Below are 8,057 nucleotides of genomic sequence, written 5' to 3'. Positions count from 1 at the left end.
AAAGAGATGGCGCCTAAAACACATACATTGTAAACTACCCAAACATTTCTACTTTGCTTTTCTCCAGGTTAAATGTTATCTATATTTAGGTTACAGGTCAAAGGTTCAGTTAGCCATCACCTTAAACAAAAAGAGTTACGGGAAAGGTAAATCTTAAAGGAACGGATTACTTACTCTACTTCAGCTACCTTAATAACTAACCTATAGTTTAAATTTTCTCTATCACTAGCTTCACAACTGTTGTCAGTCAGGAAAGGTTTACTGACTCATGGTTCAGAGGCTGCAGTCCGTGTCTGGCTCTGGTTGTCTCCAGGGCAGAGTCTCGGCTGAGAGCTGCTTACCTCATGGTGGACAGGAAGGAGGAAACAGGGAAAGGTGCTCCCTTCAGAGGCATGCCCCATCGACCTCCTTCCTCCAACCAGACCCCATCTCCCAGCAGCCCATTCAGGTGAACTTATCACCTCACCATCTGCTGCCCTCTCTAGGCGTTGCTTAATCTCATCAGCAACCCTGGAGGGAAAGGATCATTGCTTTCTTAATAGCTTCAACAAATGAAGTAATTGTTTTCATCAGCTGGACTTCCAGCCACCCTGTGACCATCTGTTACACGGTAAAGAATTCATTTGGTCTTCATCCCAGGTCCCTGGCAGAGAGCTGTTGGAATTTTGAGCCTGCCAACCTCCAGGGTGGGGAGGGGCCTGGAGGCTGAGATCAGTGCCTTGCTCAGTGATTTAATCAGTCCTGCCTGTGTAATGAACTTGATGGGCGCTGCATCCTAAGAACTATGAGCATCCTGGTGGGCAAGTGCACCGCAGTGCCAGGAAGGTGAAGCACCCCAAGCCCCAGAAGGACACCTGGAGCTTGTCTTCCAACTCTCCCAGGATTTGCCCTTTGCACATCTGCATTTGACTGGCTCTTGATTTGTATCCAGTAACACTGTAATCTTACAGTGAGCACTTCCTGCATCCTGCCAGTCATTCTTAGTATATGTGCTGCCGAAGCAAGCACCTGCCAGTCATTCTTATGAATCACTGAACTTAGGGAGAGGCCTCCTCCAGGAGCCAGGTAGAGATGACCCAGCTAGGCTGCCTCCCAAGGGAGTCTGTGATATTCACACGCTCCCACTTTGGCATCTCCACCCCAGCCACAACCAAGTGCCGTGGTGTGACCAGAGCTGCGTGTGGAAGGCCAGGCAGGGCTGGTGTGCAGAGCAGGGCCAGGAGAGGGAGTCAGTGCAGTGCCAGGACTGATGCTGACGTGTCGAGGGCAGCGCAGCGGGTCGGTGCCAGGGGAAACACCCAGGGCAATTTCTGAGGTGGTACCAGGCCGGCTGGTGGAAAAACAAATGAAGGTTCCCCATGAAACTCCAACAAGGTTTCTTTTTTTGTTTGTTCATTTTGTTTTATTTTTTGAGGCAGGGTTTCCCTACATAGTTCAGCCTGGTCTTGAAGTCACTATGAGCCCAGGCTGGCCTCCTCCTGCCTTAGCCTCCCGAGTGCTGGTATTACAGGCATGTGCCACCACACCTGGGGACTCCAATCAGGTTTTTGTGTGTTCATTTTTGTTTTTTGGGTTTTTTGGGGGGGGTTTTTGGTACTGGGGATCGAACTCAGGACCTTGCGCTTGCCAGGCAGGCATGGTGCCACTGAGTTACATCCCCAGCTCCCTCCGATAAGTTGTTTTTTTTTTTGGTACTGGAGATTGAACTCGGGTCCTTGTGCTTGCGAGGCAGGCACTGAAACCACTGAGCTAAATCCTCAGTTCCCCAATAAGGTTTTTTTTTTTTTTAGTACCAGGGATTGAACTCGGGTCCTTGCACTTGCACAGCAGGCGGCGAAACCACTGAGCTAAATCCCCAGCCCCCCCCCCCCCCATAAGGTTTTGATGAGTGGCACTGAGGACAAAGCTCTGGGACCTGCTCCTCAGTGAGCTGCTGAGTTGCTGGCCAGGCTGTGCCCATTCCAATTACACCAAAGCCCATCCTTCTTCTAGAAGTTTTAGGGCCGGGGATTTAGCTCAGTGGTTCCGGCGCCTGCCTCGAAAGTGCAATGTCCTGAGTTTGATTCCCAGTACCAAAAAAAAGAAAAAAAAAGAAGTTTTAGAGCTGCAAGAAATCTTAGAGCTCATTTAGCTCATTTAACTTCCATGCTCAATTACAGATAATGCTGAGGGCAAAAAGTAACAGCAGTTCATCTTTATTCATGAAATGAAGGTGAATACAAAGCTTGCTTTCCACTGAAAACACCGGAAAACTTAAAACACTAAACAGAAATGTTCAAGCGAAAGGAGACAAGTTATTTCTTTAGCAAATAACTTACGTACATGTCAGATATGGTTGTTAGAGTAAAAAATAATTTCATACTGTCATGAGCTGGTGATAAAGGAAAAGAAAAAAGCAAGCAATCTATTAAGAGAATTTTTTTTCCTTTTTTTTTGAGACAGGATCTCGCTAGGCTGGCCTTTAACTCACTGTGTAGCCCAGGTTGGCCTCAAACTCATGGCAATCCTGCCTCAGCCTCCTAAGTGCTGGGATGACAGGCATGTGCCACCACACCTAGCTAATAAGAGAATTTTGGATACTTAAATATGAAGAAAAATTAGAGGGCAATTGAGAAGATGAGCTGAAGACTGTTTCAGACATAAGAAGTGATGTAGAGGTAGGGCCTGGATGGGCCAGAGCAAGCCCTGGGTAAAGCTGCAAGAACAGCATTCTAGGGAGAGAGAAGAGTAGAGGCAAACGCTCTGGGGGATGTTCGTAACGCAGCAGAGGCTAATGGGGCTGAAGGAAAGTGAGAGAAACAAGCTTTACCAGGTGGATTCTGAGGTGGGAGGGACCAGACCATGCAGGACTTATGGGCCACAGGGAGGAAGTTTGGATTATTATGGGGGGGGGGCGTGTCTTTTTCTTTTTTGGTATCGGCGATCAAGCTCGGGTCCTTGCGCTTGCACAGCCGGTGACAAAACCACTGAGCTAAATCCCCGGCCCTTTTGGGGAGTCTTTTGAGTCAGGGTTTTGCTATGTAGTTCAGGCTGGTATTGAACTCACTGTGTAGCCCAGGCTGGCCTCAAACTTTCCTGCCTTGGCCTTCCAAATGCTGGAATTATAGGTGTGTACCACCACACTTGGCTTGGATTTTTTTTTTTGAGACAGTCTCACTATGCAGTTCAGGTTGGCCTCGAACTCATGATGAACCTCCTGCCTCAGCCTCCTGAGTGCTGGGATTACAGGCATGTACCATCATGCCTGGGTTGGATTATGTTTTTTAATAACAGCTTTATGGAGATATAATTCATCTACTATCTACTGCCACCATGGAGATATAATCCACAAACTTAAAGCAGGAGTTTGCCTCATGCCTGTAATCTTAACTACTAGAGAGGCCGAGGCAGAAGGATCACAAGTTCAAGGCCAGCTTGGGCAACTTAGTGAGACTCTGTCTCAAAATCTTTTTTTCGGCACCGGGGATTTAACTCAGGAACTTGAGCTTAGCAGGCAGGCATGGTGTCACTGAACTACACCCCTGGCCCCTACCTCAAAATTTAAAAAGGGAAGTTGGACATGGTGGTGCATACCTGTAGTCCCAGCACTTGGGAGGCTGAGACAGGAGGATCACCGAGTTCAAGGGCAGCCTGGGCTATGCAGTGAGACCTAGTCTCAAAAAAATAAAAGGTAAGGGGCCAGGGATTTAGCTCAGTGGAGCTGTGCCTGGCTCGAAAGTACAAGGTCCAGAGTTTGATCCCTGGTACCAAAAAAGAAGGGTAAAGGCCTCCAACCCTGAATTCAAGTCCTTGTAACACACACACACACACACACACGCACACACACACACACGGAAAGGTAGGAGTTTGGATTTTATTCTAAGTGCAATGAAGCAGTGAGTGCATTGAGGGAGTGTTGTTTCTGGTCTACATTGTATGAGTTAGTTTGTTTGTTGTGCTGGAATCAAACCTAGGGCGCTGCACATGCCAAGCATGTGCTCTGCCCTGAGCCACACCTCCAGCCTCCCATCCACATTTTAAAGCCTGTGTGAAGAATGATATGACAGGTATTGGGAGTAGGAACAGAAGCTGAGACTCACTGGAGAGCTCTTGGAATTAACTATCTGAGATGATCACAGACTGAACCACAGCATTAGTAGTGGTGAGAAGCAGTTGCATCTGGGGTGTAATCTGGGGAGGGAACCAAGGCTGGTAGCAACTTAGACATAGGACAGGGGAAGAGAGATCAGGGCTGCCACTTACTGAGGTGAGCCATGAGACTGGGAGAACATGCAGAGCTCTGCTCACCAAGGCCTAAGGACGCGTGCAGATGAAGATGCCGGGCTCAGAGGACAGAGTCACCAACGGACGACTCAAGTCACTCAGCTTCAAGTCAAGAAAAACCAAGGGGCCCGGGGATGTAGCTCAGTGGTTCCACCGCCTGCCTCACAAACGCAAGGTCCCGAGTTCAATCCCAGGTACCAAACAAACAAACAAAAAGCAAGGGCTACGTCTCGGTACCGAGCGCTGCACGCAAAGAACCAGCACGGACATTCCTCACATCAGGCTGCGAGGTGTCCACTGTCCCAAGGATCCCTTCGCTTCGCCTGCCTCTGGGATTTGGCCTCAGCAGCAGAGCGGAGCGAGACAGGGACAGCAGGTCCAGGTTTCTATCGAGGCCTCACAACATCCAGGGAGAGGGATTCCGTCTTTTCTCCCCTGAAAGGCCCCCAGCAGATCTTTCATCTCCCATCAGCGTCAAAGAAGTCACACGCGAAGCCCTACCCAAAGCTCCCGGCAAGAAGACCTGTTAGGATTTCTTCCCGGAGATGGAAGAGGGCCACCCTGAACAAAATCAGTACCCTACTGCAGAGAGGTGGACAGATAATTTTTAGGGGCTCAAAGTGTCTGGGACACAGCAGAATAGACTTCTGGGGATGGAGACCAGAAGGCCAGCTGAGGCAGCCAGGCATGGAGGCACACGCCTGTAAGAGGCTGAGGGAGGAGGATCGCCAGGAGTTGGAGGACAGCCTGGGCTACATAGTGAGTTCAAGGCCAGCCTGCAATACATAGTGAGACCCTGCCTCAGAAAAAAAAAGTTTTTCTTTAACTGTAACCCCATGTTGGAAAGAGAAAAATCTCTTAGTGTCACAACTGGTTTTGATTTCCTTTGTCTCCACCCCTCTACCTCCTCCCTTCTGCACATGTGAATTTTCTACAGTAGCCAGCCCTTTCCTCAAGTAACTTTGCTCCGAAACATCTTCACAGTGGCTCCTTTGGCCTCGCATCTCTGAATCTACTCAATTAATACTTCATCTGGTGGCCAGGGCAAACATCCTCCACCACCTCCACCTATGGGACCTTTGTGTGCATTCCACTCTCTGTGACAATGGCCACAGGTGAGCCTGGACAGACTTCGAAGTCTCTACATCTGCAAGGTCCCTGCTGCCAGCTGCATTCCCGACATCACTCAGGAATGCATCTCTCACTACTCTGATGCAAGAACACCAACACATGACCAGAGGCCCTGCCAGGAGACACATCCCTGTGAAGCTCTGAATCTGCCTGGCTTTGGGACTTGGGGGAAGAAAAGGTCACTTTCTTTTTTTTTGGTACCGGGGATCGAACTGAGGACCTTGTGCTATGTTTTCAAACTTCAGTCATTCATGTACCATTTTCCCCCCAATTTGCCATACATTCATAATTCATACCACCCATAATATTAAATACCAAATAGTGTTCTTTAAATTCTCCTCCTCCTCCTCCTCCTTTTTCTGGTGCTGGGGATTAAACCTAGGGGTGTATTGGGAGCAATGCTACATAATTCTAGGGAAAAATCATTTGGTTAGCCTAGTTCTCCTGCCTACAACCCAGCTATGGAATTCCAAGACATAATTGCATTTTGGCCTCTGGTCACAGCTGAGACCGCAATGATCCGGTGATGCTGTCTGTGATTCTCCAAGGACAAGAAACATCCTGGGAGCTGAGAACATCCTGGGAGGAACAAACATCTACTCAGTTCCGTGTTGTTCTTGGATTGTTACGTCTTATTTACACAGGATGTACTGAACTCTCTGCAAGTCACTTGTTACACTTTGTTTCTCCCGATGTACTGAGTACTGAATAAAAGGTTTGGTAAGCTGGGGGCTTTTGTCTTTGCTGCCCTGAGCAGCACTGATCAGACCCAAACCTCAGCTTCTTCTCAGTCTCGTGTTTCTACCTTTCCTGTAATTCGCCATGTGCTGCCGAGGCTCACAGGAGACCAGGACTCACTGCAGAGGTTCTGGTAACGTGCCCTTCCCCTGTTCCCTACAGGGCTGCTCTACCACTGAGGCACCTTCCCAACCCTTTTTATTTTCAGAAAAGTTCTGGCTATGTTGCCCAGGCTGGCCTCAAATTTGCAGTCCTCTTGCCTCAGCCTCCCGAGTGCTGCGATCACATGTGTGTACAACCACACCAAACTCAGATTCATTTTTTTTTTTTAAAGACTACTGGCATCTCAGTCTTAACATGATTCCTTCAAAGAAACCCTTTGCTGGGTAAACGGCAAAAGTTTAAATCATCATTGTGTTGGATTCATTTTTAAAACTTGGTGTTTACTGTGCCAGTTTTTTTTTTAAGAAAATACATACTAAAATAAATCCAGGACCACTGACACAGAAACCCTTAGTTCAAATATCACTGAAAAAAACTCACCCCTTGCTGGTGCTCAATAACATCTGTGCCCCAGAAGTGACCTCCTGGGTGGAGGTAGTGTCGGCTGGCGCACCAGAAGGAGCCCAAAGATGAGACTGTGTAAAAGAAAATAGGGGGCCAGGAATGTAGCTCCGTGGTGCTGTGCCTGCCTCACAAGCGCAAGGTTCTGAGTTTGAAAAAAGGAAATAAGAGCCATGCTTTTTCAGTGACCTGTGGTACAGGTGCTTCGTCAGCATGGGACATGAGTCTGAAGTGGCCAGCAGTTTGGTTCTTGAAAGATCTCTGAATCAGGTGCAGGAGCCTGGGCGAGTGGATCAGGACCCAGTCATGAGACAAGTGGAAGGAAAAGTTCCAGTCACCATATCTTCTCTAGCAACAAGTAAGACGTGGTGATCAGGGACAATGAAGCATACCAAACAGGTAATGTCAGTCAAAAGACAACACTACACCGAATATCAGTGTTTGGGCCAGGCCTTAGAGATGTAGCTGATCAGTATGTGAAAAAGGGGTGTCGAATTTCCCTGGAAGGGAAAGTAGGCAATGGTGAATACATGGATAAGAATAATGTGAGGCAGCAAACAACAGCCATAGTTGATAACAACTTTTTGAGTGACCAGACAAAAGGAAAGGAAATAATGGATGATTCTTTGGCCATTGTTGTGTACAATCTCATTTCCAAATCATGTATACTCTTTATAGTTTTACGGACAAGAATTAAAATGCTATTTCATTAAAAAAAAAATTCTCAGGATAGTATCTTAGGAGCAGAGCAAATGAGGTACGGAGTAAAAACAAATAAATAAAAAAACCCTTTTATACAGTACCAGCCCTTCCTAATCAGAGTGGATGGGCTGGAGGGCTAGGGGAGAGTTTCAGCTAAGCAGTAAAATGAGAATTAAATTGTAGCCAGAGGGATGGCAGGTAGTTCAATGGTAGTGCATTTGTGAGGCCCTGGGTTCCATTCTCAGCACAAAAAATTTAAAAATGCAGTGGCTAGATGCATACTTTTGAGGGTTTAGCTCTGTTGGGTTCCTTAATCAGTGTTCCTCAGCTTTCTTTCCTGTGAATTGTGACCCTACCTCACAGGTTAGCATGGGGCGCATGGACTGTGAAGCAATGTGAATGGCTGATAAGTGAAAAGTCTGCTTCAGAGTTCCCCAAACTCCTTTGAACTTTAGGAGGGACGCGTGTGCTATATAGTGTCTCTACCTGTGCCTAGACCACTGAGTCATAATCTCCGGAGGAGGAGCTAGGCAATCCACAGTATCTGAGCCAGAGATGTAGCTCAGTGGGAGTGCTCACCTAGTATTTGTGAGGCCCTGGATTCAATCCCCAGCACCCTCCTCAAAAAAAAGCACAATAGTACAGTATTTGAAACAAGC

General features: G+C 47.6%; 1 non-coding gene and 1 pseudogene across 1 annotated transcript; one reads left to right on the top strand and one right to left on the bottom strand.

Annotated features, from left to right (window-relative positions):
* Positions 1-6,469: 6,469 nt before the first annotated feature.
* LOC147828636 (small nucleolar RNA SNORD87) lies at positions 6,470-6,554 on the bottom strand. The gene has a single exon (XR_015450523.1). It is a non-coding gene; the product is annotated as a small nucleolar RNA SNORD87 (small nucleolar RNA).
* A 315-nt stretch (positions 6,555-6,869) lies between these two features.
* LOC147828635 (single-stranded DNA-binding protein, mitochondrial pseudogene) lies at positions 6,870-7,409 on the top strand (annotated as a pseudogene).
* The last annotated feature ends 648 nt before the right edge of the window (positions 7,410-8,057 follow it).

Source organism: Heterocephalus glaber, unplaced genomic scaffold, assembly GCF_053883595.1.
Source record: "Heterocephalus glaber isolate CG9 unplaced genomic scaffold, H.glaber_assembly_v1.0 deba00000943, whole genome shotgun sequence".
NCBI lineage: Eukaryota > Metazoa > Chordata > Mammalia > Rodentia > Bathyergidae > Heterocephalus > Heterocephalus glaber.
The sequence above is the reverse complement of the archived record's forward strand: the minus strand, read 5'-3'. Positions and strand labels throughout refer to the sequence as shown.